The sequence below is a fragment of the Pongo pygmaeus genome, chromosome 2, assembly GCF_028885625.2.
Source record: "Pongo pygmaeus isolate AG05252 chromosome 2, NHGRI_mPonPyg2-v2.0_pri, whole genome shotgun sequence".
Classification (NCBI taxonomy): domain Eukaryota; kingdom Metazoa; phylum Chordata; class Mammalia; order Primates; family Hominidae; genus Pongo; species Pongo pygmaeus.
Window position 1 is genome coordinate 7,553,326 of NC_085930.1, and position 27,358 is coordinate 7,580,683.

The 27,358-nt window shown below is 36.6% G+C and overlaps 1 protein-coding gene across 1 annotated transcript in view; it reads right to left on the bottom strand.

The window, feature by feature from the left end:
• HTR1F (5-hydroxytryptamine receptor 1F) overlaps window positions 1-26,803 on the bottom strand; it is a 212,043-nt gene extending 185,240 nt beyond the window's left edge. The window contains exon 1 of the mRNA XM_054483133.1: window positions 26,487-26,803. The gene's annotated coding sequence lies outside the window, so the exon portion shown is untranslated. The remainder of the gene's footprint in view (window positions 1-26,486) is intronic.
• Window positions 26,804-27,358: the final 555 nt, after the last annotated feature.

Sequence of the window (27,358 nt, forward strand, 5' to 3'; positions counted from 1 at the left end):
TATTTTTAAAAAAGGCATAGCATAATGATGATATCCAAAGACTTTTTTAAAAAAAGGCAAGAGAGAAAATAAAACTGAGAATTTAGTTAACATGAGATAATTTACTAGTATTCTTCCAGGATCCCAGAAGATTCAAACACGCAAACTAGATGAAAAATAAAACTGCCCTCTAAAAATAAGTCAAAAGATAAAACAACCAGAATAAATATGTAAAATATTCAAAGTTAAGCAAAAAAAAAAAAAAAAAAAATCTTATTGTGTAACAATGGGATTTGTATACCAAAAACACAAATACCTATATGTGTGTCTGGTTGTGGGGAAATGAAAACAACCATGAAAATTCATAGTGACAATTGGTAAAATTATTTTAAATAGAACCTTGGCAGTATCCAGTGCATCCCCCCAAATTACTGATAATGTGACCAGTAATCTTATTGCTGATACTAAACATGCAGAGATAATTTAAATGAAGTAAAACAGTGTGCACATGAGATAAGTCACTGAACTGTGTTTCACAGTGAAAAACTGGGAGTAAGCTTTCTCTGTTGTTCTGTATATAATAGGATATTTCAGGGTATTTTTTCTATTTCCTGGAATTTTAGGCCAAAGCTGAAGACACAGGGGAACAAGTATGCAATATATGTTTATTAAACCAGCAGTAAGGTGCTAGTTGTTGAGGATGGTCAAATTCCTGCAGAGCTTAAGGAGTAGATTCTAAGTTACCCAGCTATACCATACTCTACCTCCAACACCTGGGACTAGGGTGAGGCAAATGAGAGGTCTAGGGTGCAAAGTTAAAGAAGCACTTGCCCAACCCTGAGTGAGTGCCTTCATAAATTTTGTGCTCTACGCTTCTTTCCCATTGGACAAGCGTTTGGCCTCTAAACTTGATAAGATATACCTGTGGATGGGTAAACAGGGGAAAGCATAATTTGAGAGAAGCAAGGCTAAGGAAATAGAGGACAGGGGTCTGAGAAGAGAGGGGCAGTGGAGGAGCCTATCCACCTACTGTTTGGCATGGCAGGACTGCAGGTCTCTTGTGGATCAAGCGCACACCTAGGATGACATTTCGGTTTGAGCCATCATCTTCCATCATTTCTACTGCTCCCCAGATTTTTCTGCTGCTGGAGATGCCTCACTTTGCAAGTAGCTTTCTTGGTGCAGTACTTGGCAGGATGGCTTAAATAGAGGTATGTTTTAGGTTTTTCAATTGACATAGGAAATATGCAACCCTGCTGTGCCAAACAGTGGGCCTGAAGCTGCTCCACTGTCACCCTTCCTTTATGCGCATTCCCTTGTGCACCTATTATTTTTAAAACTCTCTGGTCTCTATGTTGATTTGTATCAATAATGTAAATGCTAGAAAAAACTTGAAGCTTTTGTCATATATATGGATGTATTTAGCACAGCTCTTTGCAGGTTGTATGATTCATTCTGAGGGCTGCTTTACATCTTAGCCAAAGTCTCTTTGCTGAGAGCTTCTTCAACAAGATGCAAATAGTATGTGCAGAATCCCCAAAGTTAAACTGTTTGTATAATTCATTAAAACAACCAAGGATAAATTACAATAACTCTTGTTTTTATTAAATCTTAAAACTGTAGAGTGCCATTTCTGAAGATTATCAGTTTCCACAGAATTTGTACTTGTCAATTCCATCTTTGATGAAAAATATTTCTCTACTGACTCTCCTGAATTTGATAGAGCTGTGCTTTATATAGCATAACTTCATCAATAACATGAGCAATAGTACTGAGGTGGCATCGGCAAACCAATAAATGATGAAAACTTTGCCATACAGTTACAACATCTCAGTAGTCTTACCATTTGTCTACTTTAACTTCTTAAATTTAAACTTCCTTTATGTCACTTGGAGTAAAGGCATCTAAAAGATTGCTCACAACAGCAACAAAGTCACATTTCAGCTATGCATCTCATTTGTAAAATTTAAGTTTGCAGTATTGCCAAAAGTGTTGGTTAGTTCATATTCAAAACAACGACAAAATGCCAGAGCACTCAGTAATGCAACAAGTGTAGTATTCCCGACTGTTTTAATGTTTTGCTGGCTAAAATGCATACCATTCTATGTAGGAATTTTGCAATGGGGATGGTAAGAACTGTTGCTTGACTTTTCTAATTGAATATCAACTTTGTATTGCTTCTGATCATGTTTATTACCATTCAGAAAAGTTATTATCACTATCAAAGATGCATGGTATTGACTGTTTTTGTATAATGATATATTGCACACTATATAGAGATGTACTTATCATCTTTCAATAATTTAAAATCTAAGAAAACAATAATGATGTAGACTAAGATGATTTAAAATGCATTGTCAAATGGAGTATCTGTCTCCCCCATGATAGCATTCAAGTATGGGGCTACCAAATCAGCAAAGCTGATACTTTTTCCACACACTGATAAATACAAGAATTAATAAAGATAGGAAATCCAGTAACATTTCATTTTTATTTGTGGGATATCTTGTGTGTGCACTCACACGTGCATGTGTGGCTATCTGAAACTTTAGTAAAACTATAAGCTCATAACATTCAAATTGGTGTATTTTTCTATACATAATACCTTACATTTATAAATACCTTTGTAACCAGCATTCTTATTTTGATACCAAAATATTCTGAGATTTTAAAGGGGGGGCCATAATTATTATATCCATTTTTCAGGTAACTAAACAAAAACACAAAAAAGTTTAGAGACTTGACCAAGATGGTATTACTAATAAGAAAATCAGGTAGTATTAGTTCATTGAACTTTCATTTGCTAGTTAAACATGCATTTGCTGATTATGTTAACCTTATTTTAGTCACTAGTCACTACGTACAGAAGGATTAAAGGCATGTTCTTTGCTCATTCAGACTGAAGGTGGGGGAGATATTTTTTAGACATAAACTATACGTACATATAGTAAGTTCAATCGCAAATTTATACAAATAAGAGCTGTAAAATCCCAGTAAATTAAATAGCAATTTCTGTAGACACTCTAGGTAGATTTTAATGAGAATGTGATTGTTAAGTGCTTCTGAGTTGAGAAAATCAGAACGGTAAATTAATCTGGTCTAGAGGTAAAGTTGGAAATGCACATGGAGCCAGATTGTAAAGAATGTTTACATCAGGTTAAGAATATTTGATTTTTTACTCTTTTACCCATTTGCTTTTTGCCACTTCCTGTTGACCTCCAAGTACTACCAAAACAAAAAACAAACAAACTAACAAATTCTATAAAACATAGAAAGAATGCTTAAAATGTAAAAAAAGTCAGGAGAGCACTGCTATAGAAACTAATTAAAAATATTTCAAGAAATAGTTCTGTAAGTCATGGTCAAATGCTGCCAAGTGATAAGACAGGATGAGGGCTGAAGATTGTTTTGCGGATTTATCAATTTGGAGGTTACTGAAGATTTCGGTAAGAACACTCCAAAGAGAATGATATTTAGCCACTCAATTAAGCCCCTCTTCTTGCATAGAATTGTGTTTGGAAACTTAGTTCTTTCCTTAATCACATTTTCCTGTCTTGTTTCAAATTTGCTCAAGGTTCACTTCTCTGCAAATGAAACTGAAAAATGAATCTAAACTAGTGCATTTCATGAGAATAGATGGATTAATTTATCCCTCAATGAAAACTTGCATTTAATAATTGCCTAGATAACTTTTGTTTCACATACCAGAAAAGGCAAAAGCCCCTTCACTGATGTGCTGCAAAGAGGGAGATGAGTGAAATGCTGGGAGCTGGGTGTCACTTTTGTTTTTAGAAGGAATGCTACTAAGACATTACCATATGCTATATGAAGAATAAGCCAATGGCATCTATAGTAATCAATAGCTTCTAAATTTGCCTTCAGTGTAAAGTAAGGCAGGAATTTTAATTTGCTAATGTCAAATAACTGCAGGAACTTACACTTTCCATCATGTTACTTCCCTTGTCAAAAACTTTCAATGTTTCTTGAGTGATAAATTGTATAACCTTAGATCATCAATGTAAACTGATCATCAGTTCCCTCTTCTATAAAAATGGCATGATGCTTTCTTTCTAGTATCATTTGGGAATTAAATAAAAACATAAATAAAGCCGTTAATACAGTGTATGCATCTTCAAATATGGTAATTACATAGGAAATAAAAGACAAATCCATAGGCTCATTTGGTAACCTAGTACCAAGCTAGTACACTTCCTGATACTACCATAAGCTTACTTTGCATTTGGAATATATTAAGCTACTTACCTTTTAATTAAACATTAATCTTTTCGACTTCTGTATCAGTTCATCTATATATATATTTGATTCACCCACAATGTTCTAAATCTGACCATCTTCATCCATTAAAACACTGCAGACACTATTTTTAAAGTCAGGTTTTTAAATCACCCCTGTTTATTATAGCCCAAAGTTATTTTCTTTCATGAATTCCCATGACACATCATTCCTGCCTTTTACAGAATCGTATTTTTGTAGCAAATACCATAGGTTGGTCCACTCAATACCCCTTCCACATTCCTTGACTTCCTTTTCCTGAACCACAGAGGCTACAAAATAATAAGTGACAAAATCAGGTCATGAAGATTATCCATGTGTCATTGCCCATAGCTTTTTAAATTGTGTCAAAGATGGAAAGGAAAATGAATGTTGGTACTGACTTCCTCCTTTGGTGCCTTCATTTCTCACGAACTCTCCCTCCTATATAAGAGTAATTTTCAAGTAGCTATGTAGGTATACTAACAATTAGAGCCATATCATTCCCTTACTAATTATAATTCATATTCTGACTTCAATTTAGTATTTTCTATTGAGTAAGGACAGCTAGAAGGAAACAAGTAGTATAGAAGCTGGAAGAAAAATAATAATTCCTAATCTATATCTATATAGATCTATATCTATATCTATAGATCTATATAGATCTGGTATATAGAATGTATCTATATACCAGATACATTCATGTTTATTGTCTTTATTGTGTCTTTCACTCATTTTAAGATGTTTGCTGAATAGTTCCAATTTTGCAGAATTTTACAGATGGATAATTGAAGCCTTAATATTTGGAATCTAAAAAGATTGAACGCAAAGGAACAGAGTAGAATGTTGGTTACCAGGGGCTGGAGAATGATAGTTGGTCATAGATTACAAAAATGTGAGTTGGATAAGAGGAATAAGTTCAAGAGCTCTATTGTATAACATGGTGACAATAGTTAATAACAATGTATTCTATACTTGAAAATTGCTAAGAGAGATTTTAAGAGTTCTTAACACAAATGAATATTATATGAGGTAATACATATGTTTATTAACTTGATGTAGCCATTCCATAATGTATACATATTTCATGTTGCACACCATAAATATATACAATTTTTGTCCATTAAAAATAAATAAATGAAATAAATTAAGACAGATAAAGTAGGTAATTTTGTTTAAATCATACACTAGGTTATGATGCTGGGATTCAAATCTGTGAGTTTTTGATTTTATGATCTCAATCATTTTCAATTTTACCACATTGCCTCATCGTTACTTTAAATGTGAAAGTGCATACCACGAGGCACAAGACACCCTTTACCTTTACCAATTAGGTCTTATATAGCCTTATATAGCCTAGTAACCACTTTTAAAAATGCTATAAAGATTATCCCAGTGGCTTTCTGGTGTGTTAGTCTGTTTAGCAGTGCTGTAAAAATCTGCACAAGACTGGGTAATTTGTTAAAAAGAAAAAAAAAAGAGGTTTAATTGATTCATAGTTCCACATGTATCCTATATGGTGACAGGCGAGACAGCATATGAAGGAGGAACTGTCAAACACGTATAAAACCATCAGATCTGATGAGAACTCACTATCATGTGAACAGCATGGGGGAACCATCCCCATAATCCAATCACCTACCTCTCTCGACATGTGAGTATTACTGGTCCCTCTCGACACGTGGAGATTCCAATTTGAGATGAGATTTGAGTGGGGACACAGAGCCAAACAATATCATTCTGCCCCTGGCCCTTCCCAAATCTCATGTCTTTTCATATTTCAAAACCAGTCATGCCTTCCCAACAGTCCCCCAAAGTCTTAACTCATTTCAGCATTAACTCAAAAGTCCACAGTCCAAAGTCTCATCTGAGACAAGGCAAGTCCCTTCTACCTACGAACTTGTAAAATCAAAAGCAAGTTAGTTACTTTCAAGATATAATGGGGATACAGGCATTGGATAAATGCTCCCATTCCAAATGGTGGAAATTGGCCAAAACAAAGGGCCTACAGGCCCCATACAAGTCCGAAATCCAGTAGGTAGTCATTAAATCTTAAAGCTCCAAAATAATGTCTTTTGACTCCACGTCTCAAATACAGGGCACGCTGATGCAAGGGATGGGCTTCCACAGCCTTAGGCAGCTCCTTCACAGGCTGATATTGAATGCCTGTGGCTTTTCCAGGCACACAGTGCAAGTTGTTAGTGGATCTACCATTTTGGGGTCTGCAGGATGGTGACCCTCTTCTCACAACTTCACTAGGCAGTGATCAGTGGGGACTCTGTGTGGGGGCTCCGACCCCACATTTCCCTTCCACATTGCCCTAGCAAAGATTCTCTATGAGGGCCCTACCCCTGCAGCAGACTTCTGCCTGGACAATCAGGCATTGCTATAAATCCTCTGAAATATAGGTGGAGGTTCCCAAACCTCAATTCTTGACTCTGCACACGCAGGCCCAACACCATGTAGAAGCCACCAAAGCTCGGGGCTTGCACCCTCTGAAGCAACTGCCTAAGCTGTACTTTGGTCCCTTTTAGCCACAGCTGGAGCTGGAGCAGCTGGGACACAGGACACCAAGTCCTGAGTCTGCAAAGAGCAGAGTGGCCCTGGGCCAGGCCCAAGAAACCATTTTTCCCTCCTAGGTCTCTAGACCTGTGATTGTAGGGGCTGCCACCAAGATCTCTGACATGGAGATATTTTCCCCATTGTCTTGGTGATTAACATTCAGCTCCTCATTACTTATGCAAATGTCTGCAGCAGGTTGAATTTATTCTCAGAAAATGGGTTTTTCTTTTCTATTGCATCCCCAGGCTGCAAATTTTCCAAACGTTTATGCTGTGCTTCCCTTTTAAACATAAGTTCCTATTTCATATCCTCTCTCTCAAGTTCAAAGTTCCACAGATCCCTAGGACAGGGGCAAAATTCCACCAGTCTCTTTGCTAAAGCACAGCAAGCGTGAGCTTTGCTCCTCTTCCCAAGAAGTTCCTCATCTCCATCTGAGACCACCTCAGCCTGGACTTCATTGTCCACATCACTATCAGCATGTTGGTCAAAACCATTAAATAATCCTAGGAAGATCGAATTTTTCCCTCATCTTCCTGTCTTCTGAGCCCTCCAAACTCTATCAATCAACCTCTGCCCATTACCCAGTTCCAAAGTTGCTTCCATGTTTTCTGTATCTTTCTAGCAGTACCCTTCTCTTTGTACTAATTAACTGTATTAGTCCATTTTCACATTGCTATAAAGGACTGCCCAAGACTGGGTAATTTATAGGTTTAATTGACTCACAGTTCTGCATGGCTAGGGAGGCCTCAGGAAACGTACAATCATGGCAGAAGGGGAAGCAAGCATTTCTTACATGGTGGCAGGTGAGAGTGCATATGAAAGACGAACTATCAAATACTTATAAAGCCATCAGATCTCATCAGAGCTCACTCACTATCATGAGAACAACATGTGGGAAACTACCTCCATGATCCAAACACCTCCCTGTCTCCACACATGGGCATTACAATTCAAGATGAGATTTGAGTAGGGCAACAGAGCCAAACCATATCATTTGGAGATGACTTTCACTGGCTCATGAGAATCACTGGGCATATTTCTTCCTGACTCTGTGTTCAGTGACTTCATGAAGATAGCTTGAAATTGATCACGTTGGGAATATTTACACTATGGAAATTGGCAAACTTCATGAATCAGGGCTTTTCCTCTTTCTCCTCAAGCTGTTTTTTTAAACATTTACCAGAACACCACTAGTCAAAACACTTTTATTTGGAATCCTTCAAAACATCTTTTCATAATTTTAACTTTAATACTTTTCTTTTGCTATTATATACATTTCAGAGCTGTTTCATTTATTGACATTTGAGAAATCATTGTCATATCCTTTATGTTTCAAAGACGTCCCGCTATTAAAAATAAAGCCCATTAATTTCAATTTTTCCCTATTTACTCCTAGATCTTCTTTGCTCTTTTTTAAAATTGCAATTTCTATGTGCAGTCTTGCCAGGAACTATCACATTGAAGTAGTTTGAGTGTTTGTCTGTAGGGAGGCTTTTTCTTTTTAACAATAGAATTCCACTGAACGACCTGGAAATAAATGAACTGCAAGGGCAGATCTATGGTAAATCATTCAGAGGAACTAGTGAGCCAGACTATTGGATAATCTCCAATTTTGCCACTACGGTTCATATATAATTTTAAGTGTTTCCTATATGAGAATCCAAGAAGTATGAATTAAAGAGCCTTTCTGAACTAAGGGAAGAAACAAATTAATAAATTATCTGAAATCAGGATTACTTACTAGTACTTACTATATGGCCTATTGGCATATAAAAACAAAGTCAAGTTATCTGGGGAATAGCAATAGAAAGTTTTAATATTCTAAGCTTATAAGAGCGGATAGAAGATCTATCTCAGATGAGTTCCATGTCAGTGTATACACATACTGGTCAAATGCTTCTTAAAATTAACTCCTGTGCAAAGTAACTGTGTTTTCTTCTTCACATGAAATATAAACTGTGTCAAAGCCACAAGTTGGGGAACATACATATTTTCAAGATTGCATGTAGTTCCTCATCTACCTGAGTTCATATTGAAATAATTTATAAACCAGTAAAAGAGGAAACAACTGAGCCATTTTTAGAAAATGACTAGTGATACCAACATCTTCCTGGCCAAAGTTTCAGGAATTTCCACTGAAATAGTGTGATTCAGTTTGATGGAAGCCACAGAGGATGGAAATATAACAATATTAAATTTCACCTCCTTCAAAAAAGCTATCTATCTAGAAGGTAAATAAAGATAATGCTGGCTGATTCAGTCTGTCACACCCTGAGTGAATGGGTCAAAGAAAGGCATCAAAAGAAAGTGTGGGGAGAAATGGAAGTCATTTCTAGGCTTACTGTCTGCTTGGAACCTTGGGAAAAACGCCGACATCCAGAAATGTGTGATTTGGCCAAGCATAAAATTAGGCAGTGCTAAAGTTTATTATAGTAAAGACAGCAACATCAAATGGAATGAACAATGACATTTCTGATGAAGGAAGTTTCTTTTGGGACTGTTTGTTCCTTCCACTTCCTGTCAGGCTGTAAGATCTGGAAATGATAAGGAATTCAAAGCACGACCTACATCAGTTTCTAGCAGAATCCATATAAACTCCATTTGGCTAAAAGTTAAAATTGAATAAACATGTGTTTTCTCCAAAAGAAGAAATAAATCAAGAAACTATTCATCAATAAAAAAAGACAATGACAAAAGAGAAAGGAATGACAAAAGAAAAAATAAAACACTGAAACTTGTTTGATCAGGTAAAATGGAACCTGATATTTATGGTAGCTAATTAAAAAATAAGGTGAGTTCATCTACTGAAAGGAAAAAAATAACCAGATTATGTATCCAGATTGGGTAAAAAATATTTAATAATATTTTGCTTTTAAGAAAAATTCAATAAAATGACTCAGGCCCACAAACTTTAGGCAAACTTAAAGAAAGGAAAAATAATAAGGCTAACATTAGGCAAGATGAATTTAATAAAATAAAGTAAATTTCACATAGAAAGATCAGACAATCATATATTTTTAAGTGCCCCCAAATCAAACACCATAACATAAAAATAAGCGTAAGATGGTTAAGTCCAATGGAAGATAGACAAATGTGATTATAGAGGGAGACTTTAGTGCATCTCTAGCAATCAGATACAATAACATAAGAATATGGAATGCTGAATATAATGCTGTATTATTAGTGTAGTATCCAGTATGTAATTTGCTGCTTGTCAAATGTACAGTGGAACTTATCACAAATTAAATGCATGTAAATCAAAAAAGAAAAGCTTAGTTAAGTTTGTCAATTAGAAATCATGCTAGCTACATTTTCTAGACAAAATGTAATATTAAAACTATGCATCAGCTGAAAATATTTAAACACAAAAACTCCAAATATTCCTGTTTGAAATAGCTTCTTAAAAATAATTTTTTGAGTCAAAGAAGGACCCTTAATTGAAGGATACACTATTTGGTTTGCACGATTAAGAGCGATTTATAATAATTCAAATGGACTATCTCTCTAAATATAATTATATGCTATTATTTAGTACATGAAGCAGACAAAATATTGCTGAGGAAAAATTTTTAGATTAAAAATATTTTCTATTATTTTATATTGACTATTTTAAATAGTCAAGAAAATCAAATAAAAATCTATTCATATTAATAAGAATTAAGTAAATTAAATAGATAAAAGGTAAATGAATAAAAATATGTAAACTAGCCAAAATCAAAAGGAAATGTAATAATATGTTAGGAACCAAAACAAGTCTCAATGAACTTTTAAAAATAGAAACCATATAAAATATTTTCTCAGACTACAATAAAACTAGAAATCTATAAAAAGAGAAACTTCGTAAACTATACAAATTAAACAACGTGCTCCTGAACAACCACTGGGCCAAGGAAGAAATTACAGTTAAATCAAAACAATTCTAGAAACAAACATTCAAACACAACATATCAAAATCTATGGGATATGGCAAAAGCAGTGCTAAAAAGAAAGCTGATAGAATAAATGCCCACATAAAAAAGTAGAAAGATTTCAAATAGACAATTTAAAAATGCACTTTGAAGAACTAGAAATGCAAGAACAAACCAAACCCCAAATAAGTAGAAAGAAAGAAATAATAAAGATCAGAGCAGAACTAAAGTAGAGGCAAATGAAAAAATGCAAAGGATAAATGAAATGAAAAGTTTGTGTTTTGAAAAGATAATCAAAATAAATAAACCACTTGATGGATTAACCAAAAAATAAAAGAAGGCTCAAGCAAAATCAGATATGAAAAAAAAGACATTACAACTGATATCACAGATACACAAAGGATCATCAGGCATTATTATGAACAACTATACATTAAAAAATTAGAAAACCTAGAGGAAACAGATAAATTCCTGGACTCATACAACTGACCAAGATTGAATCAGGAAGAAATTAAAAATCTGAACAGATCAATAACAAATAATAAGATTTAATAAGTAATAAACAATCTCCCAACAACAGAAGTACAGGACCTAATGGTTTCACTGCCAAATTCTATCAAACTGTCAACGAAAAACTAACTCCAATTCTCCTCAAACTATTCCAAAAAATTGGAGAGGAGAAAATTCTACCTAACTTATTCTATGATGCCAGCATTAATTATCATGATACCAAAACCAGACAAGGGCACAACAAAAGAAAACTACAGGCCAATATACCTGATGAACATAGATACAGAAATTGTCAACAAAATACTAGCAAACCAAATCCAACAGCACATTAAAAAAAATAATATGCCACTATCAAATGGGATTTATCCCAGGGATGCAAGAACGGTTCAATGCATGCAAATCAATAAACATGATACATCACATCAACAGAATGAAGTACAAAAACCATATGATGATCTCAATAGACATGGAAGAAGCATTTAATAAAATTCATCATCCCTTCATGGTAAAAATTCTCAATAAACTAGGCATAGAAGTAACATACGTCAACATAATAAAGGTCAAACATAACAAACCCACAGGTAACACCATGCTGAATGAAGAAAGACTGGAAGCCTTTCCCCTAATAACTAGAACAAGACAAGGATGACAACTTTCACCACCCCTATTTACTATATTACTGGAAGTCCTAGCCAGAGCAATCAGGCAAGAGAAAGAAATAAAAGGCAATCAAATTGGAAAAGAAGTCAAATTGTCCCTCTTTGCTGATGATGTGATCTTATATATTAAAAAAACTAAAGTTTCAACCAAAAAACTCTTAGACCTGATAAATTCAATAAAGTTGCAGAACACAAAATCAGCATACAAAAATCAGAATCATTTCTATATGCTAATTAATGTACTAACTAATTAATGTACTAATAAATCAAGAAGGCAATCCCATTTACAATAGCTACAAAAATAAAAAATACCTAGGAATAAATGTAACAAGGAAATGAAAGAGTTCTAAAAGAAAAACTACAAAACACTGTTGAAATAAATTAAAAACGACACAAAGGGAAAGATACTCCATGCTCATGGATCAGTAAAGTTAATATCCTTCAAATAACCATACTGTCCCTTGTGATCTAGAGATTCAATGTAATGTCTATCAAAATACCAATGAGATTTTTTACAGAAATAGAAAAAATAATCCTAAAATTTGTGTGGAAACTAATAGAGCCCAAATAGCCAAAGCAATCCTGAGCAAAAAGAACAAAGCTGGAGACACCACACTACTTGAAACTCAATATATTACAAGGCTATGGTAACTAAGATCGCATGGTACTAGTACAAAAACAGACACACAGACCAATGGAATAGAATACAGAACCCAGAAATAAATCTACATATTCACAGCCAACTGATTTTTGACGAGGGTTCCAAGAACATGCATTGGGGAGAGTCTCTTCAATAAATGGTCTAGGAAAACTGAATGTATACAGAAGATGAAACTAAATTCATATCTCTCACCATAAACAAAAATCAACTCAAAGTGGATTAAAGACTTAAATATTAAGATTCAAAACAATAAAACTCTTAGAAGAAAACAGGGAAAACACTTCAGGACGTTGGTTTAGGAAAAGATTATGGCTGAGTCTTCAAAAGCATAGACAACAGAAACAAAATTGGACTATATTAAACTAAAAATCTTCTTCACAGCAAAGCAATAATCAGCAGACTGAAGAGAAAACCTGTTGAATGGGAGAAAATATTTGCAAACTATTCATCTGATGAGGGACTAATATCTAGAATATACGATGAACTCAACAGAAAAAATAAAACAAATAATTCCATTAAAAAGTGGGCAAAGGACAAGGGGAATGTAAATCATAACCACAGTGAGTTATCATTTTATCCCAGTTAAAATGGCTATTTTTAAAAAGACAAAAAATTACAGATGCTGTTAAGGAAACAGAGAAAGAGAACTTTTATACACATTGACAGGAATGTAAATTAGTATAGCCACTATGGAAAACAGTACGGAGATTTCCCAAAAAACTAAAAATACAGTCTAGCAACTCTACTACCAGATATTTATCCAAAGGAAGTTAGTATATCAAAGCATACTTGTACTTAAATGTTTATTGCAATATTATTCATAATAGCAAAGATATGGAATCAACCTAAGTGTCCATCAGTGGATGAATAGATAAAGAAAATGTGGGATTTATACACAATGGAATACTATTTTCCAATAAAAAAGAATGAAATCGTGTCATTTGCAGTCGTGTGGATGGAACTGGCAGTCATTATGTTAAGTGAAATAAGCCAGACACAGAGACAAATTTGACATGTTCTTACTCATATGTGTGAGCTAAAAAAAGTTGATCTCATGAAAGTAATGAATGTGCGTGTAAATGGGGCAAAGAAAAGTGTTTGGTTAATAAGTACAAACATGCGGTTAGTTAGAAGGCATAAGTTCTAATGTTTGATAGCAGAGTACGGTAACTATAATTAGCAACAGTGTATTGCATATTTCATTGTCTTTTCTTTTTTTTTTTAAGTTCCAGTGTACACATGCAGGATGTGCAGCTTTGTTGTACAGGTAAACGTGTGCCATAATGGTTTGCTGCATTTATCAACCCATCACCTAGTTATTAAGCCCAGCATGCATTAGCTCTTTTCCCTAATGCATATTTCAAAGTAGTTAGAAGAATTTGAAATGTTCCCAACACATGGAAATGATAAAATACCCAAGCTGATAGATGCTGTAAATATCCTGACTTGATAATTACACATTGTATCCATGCAACAAAATATTACATGTACTCTCTATATATGTAAAATATTATACATCAATTTTAAAATAAAAAATGATATGAAATACACAGGAAAAACCCAAATAAGAAATGCGTAGAACTCAGAGGAAGTCAGTTATAAAACTTTATTGACAAACATGAAATATCTAAATTAATTGAGAGACACTGTATTTCCCTGAGGGAAATCCAGTCAGTCATTTCACATTAATCTATATTCAAACTGCTATTCTAATAAATACCTTAACTTTTTTGCTATCTCACAAAATTGCCCATGCTCACTAAGGAGGAACAAATAGGTGGGAATAAAGGAAATTTTGGAGAAGAGTGGTAAAAAGAAAACCTTGCTCTACAAGTTGTTAACATATTACAAAATTATAATAACTAAAAGTAATGTAGGCTTGCTGCAACAATCAAATAAGGGAGCAACTAAATAGAACTCATCACTTTAAACAGAAACACCCAGTAGATAGTAAAATTAATATTTCATAACAGTGGGGACAGAATGACTTTCAAAGACATGGCATTAGTATCAAAAGGTTGACTCTAGAAAAAAAGATTATGATAACAACTCATCACACTTGATATAAAAATATGAATTTCAGCTTGATCAAAAGTCTAAATTAAAATAAATAAGGTAATAAAAATTAGAAGATATAAAGAAATGTCCAACAGATCTTTAGATGGAAAGTTGCAAGCTTACTGTTGGTTCATAAAACCAAAACCAAACTGAAGTAAAAAAGTTGAAATGTTAAACTACATAAAATTTAAAATTACATATCATCGATAATTTCCATGAAACAAGTTCAAAGACATCAAGAGAGGGGAAAATTTGCAGCATACAACAGACAAAGCTTTGGAAAAATAAACACATCTATAGTAATATGAGCAAAAAGAACTGCCAGACAACTCAAAAAGGAGAAATTCAAATAATAATAAAAATAAGAAAAATACTGATATTCAAATTTCTAGATAATAAAATGGGAAATATACCAAAATCAAGAATTGAGATATATAATTTTGACTATCAACTCAGCAAAACTTTTTAAAAAGCTGAGATATACTATTCAATTATACTCAATTTTTTTTTGAGAATGCTGTCATAAAATTTTAGAGAATTTTTTTCCTTTTTGAGCAATGAGTTCTTGCTGTGTTTCCCAGGCTGCCTCAGCACCTGGGCTCAAGCATTACTCTCATTTCAGCCTCCCGAATAGCTGGGACTGCAGGCATGCACCACCAAGCCTTGCTTTTATTTTATTCTTTAAAAAATTTTATAAATATATTCATGTTCTCAACAATGAAGAAAATGTTATTAAAATAAAATCACATTTTTGTATGTCAGAAACACCTGCACGGTGAGAAATATGAAACAAAAGACTTTTTAGTTTTAAGTGTAAATATTGCAATTCATTATTATTTTAAACCTGACAAATAATAAAAAGATAAAACACATATTAAAAATGACATCAAAGGAGGATACAGTTTTTTTCTCTAATAACTTAGGGTCAAAGAGCAACAAAATCTATAGCTGGAAAATGATAGGACTGAGTTGTAATGTGGATTTGTGTGCCCAGTTTCACCATTTATCTGCTCTTGGCTATAAAACAAACCATCTCTGGGAATCACTTCCCTCTTCTGTAAAATGGGGATAATCCTTCTTGTCCACCCTTGAAGATAACGTGTAATAAAATATCGGAATGCAACTGTAAAAATGATTATTCTCGTTACGATGATTGTACTCATGGAGTTATATGTAGTTCTATATTATTCTTCTACCTACTCAATTGTTTGTATACTGGGCAGAAACATTCCTTCTACTTTGCAGTTTGGAAGATCTGATCTGACTTTTATATGCTTTAGAATTCATTCACTGAGAAAGCACTTCCCTACTATAACACGAATTGTACATATTTTGTATCTTATGTCAAATTAGATGCTTCTTCTGAGTAATGTTCCAATATATGACACTGGTTTTACTGCAACCTTTCTGAATATCGCTGCAGAAGTGAAATTGTCTACTTACAATTTCACAATAGTATGATGCTTTCATATACTTTTTAAAAAGAGCATCAATCTGGACAGATTTTCCCCCCTTAGATCCTGAGGATAGCAATAATGTTCAATGAGATGTTGCACCTGCTTTTAGTGAGAGGGTAAATCTGGGAGAATATATGTAGAAAGGAAGTTTGCATAGAATTGAGCTAAATCTTGGTAAACTTCTTTAAGACAAAAATGAAGTTTGTCAGGATTTTAATCAATACACTTGAAGGCCCTTTCCAGGATTATGACTAAGATAAAATAAATAATATTTTCTCTCTTCTGATATCTTCTAAAATGGATGGTGGCTGAGTGAACTTAATCAGGAAAGAGAGGGGAAAGGAAAATTCACAGATGAATTTGAGAGAAAATGGTTTTTGGAGCATTTGAAATCCAGGTTCCTTTCCTCAAAACAGAAAGGCTCCAAATCATATAATCTAGCGTTCATTTAGGAAAGGTAAGAATAGACAGCTCCTTTGCTTTTATTTCAACCAGAATTATTAAGATTGAAGGGTCCTCCTTGGCTTGTCAAGCAGCTGCCAAGATTCTAAAGAACTGCTAAAAGATACCTTGAATTATTAGTGCTGTGTTGGGGTAGCTGCATTGGATAAAATGTAAACAGAATGTTGCAATGGGCACTTTCCAAATCTGCGACTTATTATTTCAAACATTATTTAATAAAAAGGCATGAAAATATGCAACTAACCTATTTACTTTTACGTGGACCATGAAACTGAGCTACCCTTGCTTGTAAGCATGTGCCAAATTAGTCTTCTTCTGATGTTACTTAGCTATTAATACACTGGTCAGGAATTTTGCTTCCTATGATAATTAGAAAACAAAATCAAGCCAGGAGCGGTGGCTCATGCCTGTAATCCCAGCAGTCTGGGGGGGCCAAGGCAGGAGGACTGCTAGAAGCCAGGAATTTACAACTAGCCTGCGCAATATAGTGACACGCTGTCACCACAAGGAAAACAGAAAAATTAGCCTGGCATGATGGTGCAGGCCTGTAGTTCTAGCTGCTTGGGAGGTTGAGGTGGGAAGATCACTTGGCCCCCAAATTTCAAGGCTGCAGTGAGCTGTGATCATCCTACTACTGCACTCTAGCCTGGATGACAAAACAAAACCATGTCTCAAAAAAAAAGAAGAAAGAGAGAAAGAAAGAGGGAAAGAAGGAAGGAAGGAAGGGAGGCAGGGAGGGAGGGAAGAAGGGAGGGAAAGAAAGAAAAAGGAAGGAAGGAAGGAAAGAAAGAAAGGAAGGAAGAAAGAGAAAGAAAACAAAGCCATGCTTTATATATTTTCCTAAATATCACAAATGACTTAAAAACAAAGTATTAAAGGATCAAAACATAATTATAAAATAAGGGCTTTTCATGTCTAGGTATTTGGATATAACCTCGACTATTTTAATGTAGATACTGCTTTTTACTTCTATAAACTATCTATCGCCAATACGAAAGGAAAATATCTTGGGCCTCCAAAATCACTAAGGAAAACTCAAGCTGCAAGCTGCTTAGGGCAAACCTGCCTCCCATTCTATTCACAGTTATTCCTCTGCTCACTGAGATAGCCTCCTTTGGAAAGGTTAATCAGAAACTCAAAGGAATGCAACTGTGTGTGTCTCACCTATCTGTGATCTGGAAGCTCCCTCCCAGAGTCCCCCTGCCCTTGCTTCAAGATGCCCCGCTTTTCCAGACCGAATCAACGTACTTCTTACCTATATTGATTGATGTCTCATGTCTCCCTAAAATGTATAAAACCTAGCTGCACCCCGACCACCTTGGGCACATGTCGTCAGGACTTCCTGAGTCTGTGTCACAGGTGCACTCTCAACCTTGGCAAAATCAACTTTCTAAATTAATTGAGACCTGTTTCAGATATTCTGGGTTCACACAAACAAGATTTTACTCCACTAATTTTCACTATAAGTGTGCTACTACACTGATATATTATAAGGTATAAGATGAGGAGATAATACAAAAAGAAAGGAAAGATTGAAGCTAAATTAGCGCCAAAGAGCTTTGAATCCTAGATAAGCTAGAAAGTTAAGCCTCTGCAAAAGATGAGCGCTTATTAATAACTCCAGATTTAATTCAGATATTTTTGTTCAATATTAGTTGGCATTGTTTTGAAATAGATGAAAGTTTGACATAAGGAAAATGTAACCCCATATTCATTTCAAAAAAAAGAATAGAAATAACTATAGTAATGTCAATTTATATTGTATACAAAAAATAAAGGCAGTTTAACACTAAAGTGGGTTATTGAGTGAGGCTATATACTTTTCTTGATATTTTGTTATATAAGAGAAATAGCCATCTGTCTTAACGACTGTAGGTACAGAGGATTACATTAGGAAGCTTCTCTGGGGTTTTATTTTGTCTTTTAATTTTATGAAACAGTTTGAAAGAGAGAAATGCCATAGACAGAGTACCAATGAACCAAGAAAGACAATTTTTTGAGGTGATTTCTAGAAAATCACTCCTACTCAAGGGTAGTTGTAAAGTGTTACATAACATGGCTTGTTTACAGTTGCTCTTAACTCAGGCAACACAAGAGTCACAGAAGTTTCCCTTTGATGCTGTTTGTGCTGAGCACTACAGTTCATTCAGTCTGAAGATACAGAGACGGAAAAGACTCCATTTCTGCCTCCAGGTACTCACTAGCCTAACTGGAGACAAGAGACATGTAAATAAATAAAATACAAACAGCATGGTGAATGCACTATGGATATTTACAAAAGGATCACAGCTAGTTTAGAGGAATGAATTACTTTTTAGCAAAGGAAGAAGTCTGGGAAGAAAAACAAATCCATGTAAATTTTGGCAAATGACTAAGAATTTGCCAGGTGGAAGGAAGGATATTCAGAGCTGAGAGAAGAAAGGAAAACCTATGTCAGAGAAGTGTGAGTAGTTCCCTATTGCTGAGCATAGCTAGTGGACTGGCAAGGAAGAGTGGCTGGAAGTAAAGTTGGAGCAGAAATTCAGAGGAAGAAGGACTTGGAAGGATGAGCTACAGGGCTTGGCTTGTTCCCAGAATGACATGAGGAGCCACTGAAGGATTTTAAGCATGAGACAGAGCTAATACCTAAAATTAATTTGGTGACAGTATGGGAAAAACGACGAACAAGGGCAAGGCTAGATTCAGGGAGATGAGTTTGGAAGGTATTGAAAGAGTCTAGACGAAGCATATTGAATAAGTAAGTAATGAATGATCAGGAAAGTATAGTATATTTGAGAGAACCATCTAAGAGTAGTCTGAGTGCATTTGGCTGAGTCTGGAGAAAAATTTTAAAAAAGAAATTTGGAGAGTCCCTCTGATAGAATATGGACTATATGAGTCTTAAACATTTAGGGGAGAAAGATGAGTTTAATTATGAACCTGTTAACTGAGCATGGAGGTCATCCATATGTCCATGTCACCATCTTGAGGGCTTTTAGTTTAATAGGGAGGATTGGGCTAGATATGCAGAAGAGAGGGGAATTTACCCCAATGCCAGGATGTATCCTACTGGTGCTACTCAGAGGACTACTTGTACCAGCTCATGGAATTACATAACGTTGTATCAGATAGTGAGGGTTTTATTCTCCTTTCAATTTCCTTTCCCTTTGGATTAACCACTTCAAAGACTTCTAGCTTGGTGGAAGTTTGTTCTTAACTTTTGCTCATCTACTTTTTACTTCAAGAGAATATTAGTCTCAGGCTCAAGTCTTTTAGCTGAGAATAAATACCTAATTAAAATGTAATAATATCACTATGTTGTTTGCTAGATTCTTTTTATCATTTCATCTTATTTGTGGCAGTAGTATCAATTTTCCATTAACAATATTGATAAGGATGTTATTTTTATTTATTGCTATTTTAAAACATGATTCAATTTAAAGAAATGATATAAAGAAGAAATATTGTTGTGTGCAGGTATGAAAAAAAATCATGAAGGCAGTATGTATAAGGACTTGGACATATCAAAAGGGGACTATTATTGGGTAATGCTAGAACTGAGAGTCATCTTCACATTTGGACAAACTAGGATTCATCATCTCATTTGGAGGTGATGAAATTACAGTAGCTGATGAAATTTTTTTATAAGAAAGTCTAGGAAAGATTCCCAACTCTCACTGATGGGCTTAAATGAGTCTGCTAATTGTCTAAAATTATCTGCAAATATTTGTATCTATGTGCATTTTTCCCTTGGGGAGAAATGACATAGTTTGTTTTTATTTTCATTTTTTCCTATTTTTGTTTTGAGACTCTCAAAGGGATCTTTGACCAAAACACAAAATGGAAGTGAATGAACAAGAGAGCTAAGAATGGGCAATGGAAGAGGATCACCAAACGAATGGAGAAGTAAAAACCAAAGATATAATAAGGGGACCAAGAGAGTGCTGTCAGAGACTTCACAGGAAAGACAAGTGTCTCTGAGCCTCAGGAAAAATAAGGCATGAATGATTAATGGTTAGCTTTGCCCAATGTTACTGAGTTGTTCGGTGAGCTGAGGTTTCCGTGATCAGTAGCTTCTGATTTAATAATATAGTGACTGTTGCCAAAGTAATTTCATGGGATGGTGGGAGTGGAATCCGGCCTGTGGTGGGAGAGGAGTTAATGGGAGTGGAGGAGCTGGTGACAGGAAATAAAAATTAGGTTTTTTTTTTTTTTTTTTGAGGGAAGATAGCTGAGAAAAGATCAAATAGGACTCTACCTATGGCGGGTGGAGTGGGGGTCAGGGTCATGAGAGTTTTGCTGTTTTTCTGCTGGTTTTATGGATGGATGGGAGTGATACAATCTTAATACCTTCAAATAATGAAGTCATGAGATACAGAAGAGGCTCAAGTTGCAGGTGGTTAAAAGAATTGTTTATGAAGCAAAATTCAGATTGGAGTGGGGGCAGTTGTGGGACTCAGAGCAGAGAGGGTGGTCAGCTTGACAATAGGCCTAGAGGGAAGCAGAGGAGCTGAGCAGATAGACATACAGGAGTTGGCACTGGTGAGGGAGATTCATTCCTGAGAACCTCTGAAGTCCCGGTAAAGAACTGTCCTGAGACTGAAGGGGGAGGGGGCAGAGACAGTGTTAGTTTGGAGCAGGTGGGAAACTGGAGGGAGTGGCAACCAATGGTAAGAAAGATTTGATGAGAGTCTGACGATCAATCCGAATGACATTAAGACCTGAGACTTTATGATGCCATCAACTGCAATTATTCATGCAACTGTTCCAAGCACACTTAGCTTTAGGAATGTAGGACGCTGGCCAAAGGACAGATCCAAATCTGGGAGTTTCTGGGAAATGGCACTGTCCCTGTTCCTTAATGCTAGTTCCCTCTCTTACTAGCACCAGTCATGCCATCCCTACCACTTATTAAAGGATTTGCTCTCACAGTAGTCTTTTTTGTCCCCCCATCAACTTTGTCTTCTGTGTAGTTTATCCTCATTGGTCTACTTCTGACGTTAATAACTCCCATTTTAAAAACAAGTCTCCACGCCCCACTCCAGCTACTTTTAATCTTCTTTTTGAAACTTTTTCAGAGCTGTGTTATACACAGTATTAATTTCCTCATCACCCATTCTTTATTTTCTTTTATATTTTAAACTACATTTTTTTTTCAGATTCATATCTGAAGTTTTATTTAGGGTTTTGAATAGCTAATCTATGTGCACATGATTCAAAGGTATTAAAGTATATAAAAATAGAGTTTATCTTCCTTCTATCATTTTACCCTACCACCCAGTTTCCTTCCTTGTAGGAAACTACTATTGTCTACTGTTTTTAAAATATATTTTCATATAAAGGCTCATTTTTATTTGTTCTGTAATAAATGATAGCATTTCATACATACTGCATTGCAACTTTTTCTGCTAGCTTAGCAGACTTTGCAGATCTTTTAATTTTAACATATGGAAAGCTGCCTAATAATTTTAACACCTGGATAGTATTCCATTGAATGTATATACAGTAGTTCCTAGTTATCTGTTAGGCATAGGCCTAAGACCCCCCAGTGAATGCCTGAAACCATGAATAACTCCAAACTCTCTATATATACACTATGTTTTCCCCTATCCATACATACCTACGATAAACTTTAATTCACAAATTAGGCACAGTAAGAGATTACCAACAATAACTAATAACAAAGAACAATTATAACAATACTCAGAATGACATGCAATTTAAAACACGATTTTTGTTATGTCTGAAATTTTCCATTTAACATTTTTAGACTGCGGTTGACTGCCGGTAACTGAAACTAGGGAAAGTGAAACTGAATAAGGAGGGACTACTATATATAGATTATTTGGCTTGTTTTCTATGTATACGTATTTACGTTGTTTTCAATTGTTTGCTTATGTACAAAACTGCAAAGAGTAACTGTGAACATCTATTATTATTTTACTTAAGTGCAAGCATATCTGTAAGATAAATTCCTAGAACTGGAATCACTAGGTCACCAATCTATGTTCAATTCTTAAAGATCAATCTTGTCACCACCATTTTGACTGAAACAGCTTAATTCCAAGGTAATTCTTTGCCTTTACATAATTTTGTACTTTAGCAACATTGGACACAGCTGATCAGCACTTCCTTTTTTCTTAAAAAAAATACTTTCTTCTTTTGGCTTCCATAATATCACACCCTTCTGGATTTTTCCCTATTCCACTAACTGCTCCTTCTCAGTTTCCTTTTATGGCTCCTACCCTCTTCAATATCCATATTTTGGACTGCTCTAGAACTCTTTTCTCAGCTTGATCCTTTAAATACATTCTTCCCTGAAATTATTTCATAAAATCCCGTTCTTCTAAATGCCATTTATATAATGATGACTCACACATTCTTATCTCCAACTCTGGCTTTTTCCTTGAGCTCTGTCCCATCTACCCCTGTTATGCCTGCACCTGGATATCTAGTAAGCTGCTCAAAATGTAACTGTTCCTTAGTCTTCTCATATCAGTTGGTGACAACTGCATTTTTTCCTGTTGCTCTGGTCATAAATCTAGACATGAGCCTTGATTCCTTTCCTTCCAACACCCACCATATCTAATCTATCATCAAGTCTTGTCACCTTTGCCTCCAAATACATCCAGAATTCAAACACTTCTCACCATCTCTACAATACATCCTGGTTAAAGACTAGGCTGGCAAACACTAGTGACTGCCTGACAGCCTTCTTTCTTCCCCTCTTGTCTTCCAACAGAAACTCTCCACAGACTAGCAAGAAGTTATTGGTGAAACAGTTTCCTGCTGAAATGCTTTCATGTCTTCCCACTGTACACAGAAGAAAATAGGAACTCTGTACCCCGGGTTAAATGGACACATATTACTTCTGAGAGAAGGAAATAACACAAAGAAATTGGAAAGATTATGAAATTAATAGAGTTTCCCCTTTTTCATACTCATTGATGTAATTTTTTACCTATTTATGTTCATTTCTAGGCTCTAAAATATGTCTCTTTTGTTCCTTTTCAAGTGGAAGGATCATGTCTGTTTCAGATGTCAATTTTGAGTTTTCCTACTGCACTTCAAGGGTTCTTCACTTTTAGATCAGAAATTAGTATTTATTCTCTGTCTAATTTAAGGCTGAGGGAATGGAAAAGCAAGGTTTCCACTTACAAGGCACGGGAACTGTGGTTCTAGGTTGGATCACTACATATGTTTCCCTAGGGGTTTCTGGACCTGGCCACTGAAAGATTAATAGTGCTTTCAGCTAACAACCAGAAGGCAACACACGACATCTTGTTTACCCTGCCTCAAACAGCATCCCGTCCACCTTTCATATTGGAAAAAAAAAGAGAATCCTGCCATGGTTTTGCAAATATCGCTATGTCCATGTTGTTTTACATTACCCAGTTATTACTAACGTACTAGAGAATGCCCTTCAAACATCTTTAAAATGATTTCAGTAAAAGTTAATCAAATTCAAAAAAGACATTTGCTAGATAAGAAAATTTAAACTATCACTCCTTTTATTTCTGATTAAGAAGTAAGTTGGCCGGGCGCTGTGGCTCACGCCTGTAATCCCAACACTTTGAAAGGCCAAAGCGGGCAGATCACGAGGTCAAGAAATCGAGATCATCCTGGCCAACATGGTGAGACCTCGTCTCTACTAAAAATACAAATTAGCTGGGTGTGGTGGCACGTGCCTGCAATCCCAGCTACTCAGGGGGCTGAGGCAGGAGAATCGCTTGAACCAGGGAGTCAGAGGTTGCAGTGAGCCGAGATTGCGCAACTGCACTCCAGCCTGGAGACAGAGACTCCATCTCAAAAAAAAAAAAAAAAAAAAAAAAAAGTCAGTCATATTTTTGAAAGTCTTTGGGAAAAATATGCACCCAACTTTAAATAAAAACAAAATATTTTCTAAGAAAAGTATGTGTATAATTTTAATTAACAGCTTTATAGTAGTCTTTATAAGAACAATAAAAACAATATAACTAGTTAATACATTCACTTTTAAAAAGTGAACAAGTTGACTTTACAAATGTGCTGTTGCTCAATCCCACCCATTTATATAATAAAATTTGGCTAATGATGCAAGATGGCAGAAAGTGCATTATTCTTTAAAGTCCTCATTCCAACAAATAAGTTATTTGTATGCTGTTGAAAGGGAACAATCCCTTAATATAACTTAAGCTCATTAGCTCTGTAATAAGCCCACTTGGATGAAGCGTGAATAAATGATTCATACTAACTGAAAGATATGTGGAAAAATATACTGAACTTCCTTGGATTAAAAATTAGCAAAATAAGTTATTTTCATAGGAACTCCTAAGTTAATAGCAGGCAAGTGTAAAATTTGTTCTAGAAACATCTGAGTTTGTTCCTTCATTGAACCACTTCTCCCAAAGCTTAGAAAACCCCTTTTGATTGGAAACTGTGAATACATACTCTCATTCTCAAGACTGGCTTTGAAACAAAGATTAGAATGGGGTGGGGGGAAGCAAGAACGACTCTTTCCTTAGGGAAGGCACGAAGTGGTGATGCTTGGACCCGTTTATGAGTTTGGGGAGGGGAAAATGGAGAGGAGGAAGAGAAAGAGACTGCAAGCCCAGAGGCGATGGCAGTCTTCCTCGGGTTTGCTTCTGCTGTAGATACCCTCGCTTTATCAGCGAAATGTAGCCCAGAGTCCATTCCACCTCACAAGAAACACACAGACAAATGGGGCACACCAAACTTAAGCATCATTAGACTGTTGATCATCAAATCAAATTTCTAAGACTTGTATGTAAATAGAACTAGAGTGAAACCCGTTTTAAAATTTGTACCGTTTTCCTGTTCTCCCTCTCTCTCTCTCTTTTTTTTTTTTTTTTGGCATAGCACATCCACTAAAATTTAATTAAATTGCAATAATTATATATCTGTTCCAGAATATGGGGGAGAGGTTAATGCCACCTGCTTATGTCATCTTAAATATTCACCTAACAAATCATCTTAACTATATTACCATCGTCAAGGTGCCTGGGAAGTAATTAACATGCAGGAAAAACAAAATCTACTCCTTAAGGCTTCTTCCAAAGTGCCTGTCCTTAGGAAAGGCTCTCTCATCCAGGGCCCCATCAGTGGCCACCTCTTTCATGCAAACTGAAATAACCTCAACATCAAATCCAGCATTGGAACCTCCCCAAATGCCCATCTCCGTTTGCATTTTTTCTCCTCATCCCTGAGCTCTCCCAGCCCCTTTAGGGGCAGGACCCCTGAGGATGAACCCTCATTCTGCCGGCCTCTCGGATCCCCCTTTCTCTTTTGCTTGATTGCCCCTCCAAACAGCAAGGCGCCAACAACCCTACCTTGAGTCAGACCTGCGGCAACTAGGCAAGCTGCAGCCGCGAGGTAGAAGCTCTCTCTGACCCTTTTACCTTAACGGTTCGTACCCGCGGGAAATTAAGTTGGAAAACTGCAAGCGATTTCCGATCTACGGCTTCTTCCAGCTCCTCAGATTTATCTTACCGTCCCCCCCGCGAATCCTCCCAAGATCCCACCGAAAGATGGATTCGAAGACTCTCCCCTCCTTCCACTGCTGGATTCTGGCCCGTGCCCCGTCTCTCTCCACCCCAGCGGCTCCCCGAGGTAGGAGCGCCAGGAGCCTGCGCCCTAAGTGGGGTCTCGCCGGCTTGGACCGCCACCCCTCGCCCTTGGGCCCGGGTCAGACCCCTCCCTTTCTCCCAGCCTTGACCACTATCTCCGCCTAGCACCACGGAACTTCGCCCCCAGGGAGCAGAGGTTGTGGGCAGAAAAGGGAAAGGGCAATTCTTGAATTCCTGCGCTGTTAGATCAAAGTAGTGTGGGAAAGGACTTGGCGCCGGCTTCCCAGCGTTTCCGCCGAGAGCAGGCGCTGTCCAGCCTCCCACTCCCCACGTCCCCACGCCCCTTCCCCACCTGCGCGCCAGCTGCGGGCGTGACGCGCACTCCCGGGCTCAGCGCTGATCCACACACTCACCCCTGGCGCTCCCTGCAGCAGTCGGAGCTGGCAAGGTGGCGCCCCCAGCCCCGGGGCGCGGGAGGGCAGGGGCGACCCCACGGGGCGGGAGGACAGCAGCGCCTGTCGCCAGCTTTCGGGGCCGCGGCGCTGACTGCGCTCTGGGGAAGTCTTGCGCCGCCCTTGCGGGTCCGGGGCGCCTGCGGGCGGGCGGACGTCCGAGGCTCTCCAGCACGCCTAGCACCCCTCTCTTCTTGCCTTCTTCGCTTCCTTCCTTCAACACCCCTCTCTCCCTTTCTCTCTTGCTTCTGTCACTTTTTCGCCTCCCTGCCTCTTCTCTCCTCCGTCTCCTCCCTTCCCTTTCACTGATGCGTGGAGAAGGGCGGGGGAGAAAAAAGTCCCGTCTCTTAAACTTGAGTGATACCTTCGAGATTATCTGTTCATGGAATCTGAAAAATGACGTGAATCACTTTTCCGAAAACATTTAAAATAAAATGATTTTTGCCTCACATTTTTTCATCTTTGCGTTTTCTTCCCAGTGACTCTTTTTATCCAGCTGGGTGGCTAGCAATGAGAGAGGTCAGATAAAGAAAGCAAAACGGGAATTATAGGTAGCGGACTTAGGAAGTGGGATCGTGAACAGCCATTGGGTGGGCCCAGGGATTAATTTACCCACAATTTCATGAAGAATGCATTTTCTGAAAAAGAAATGGTGTTGGAGCATGAGAAGGAAGACAGGCAAGGTAATAGGGTCAGGATTTATTCACAATTTTATTCTCAGGCGTCCCTGGTGGTTTATCCAGGAGATGCCTTAGCATATGTTTGCAGTGCTTTGACCTGGAGAGAATACATGACCTTTTGCGTTCCTGGCCTTAAATCGTTTTCGACTAATG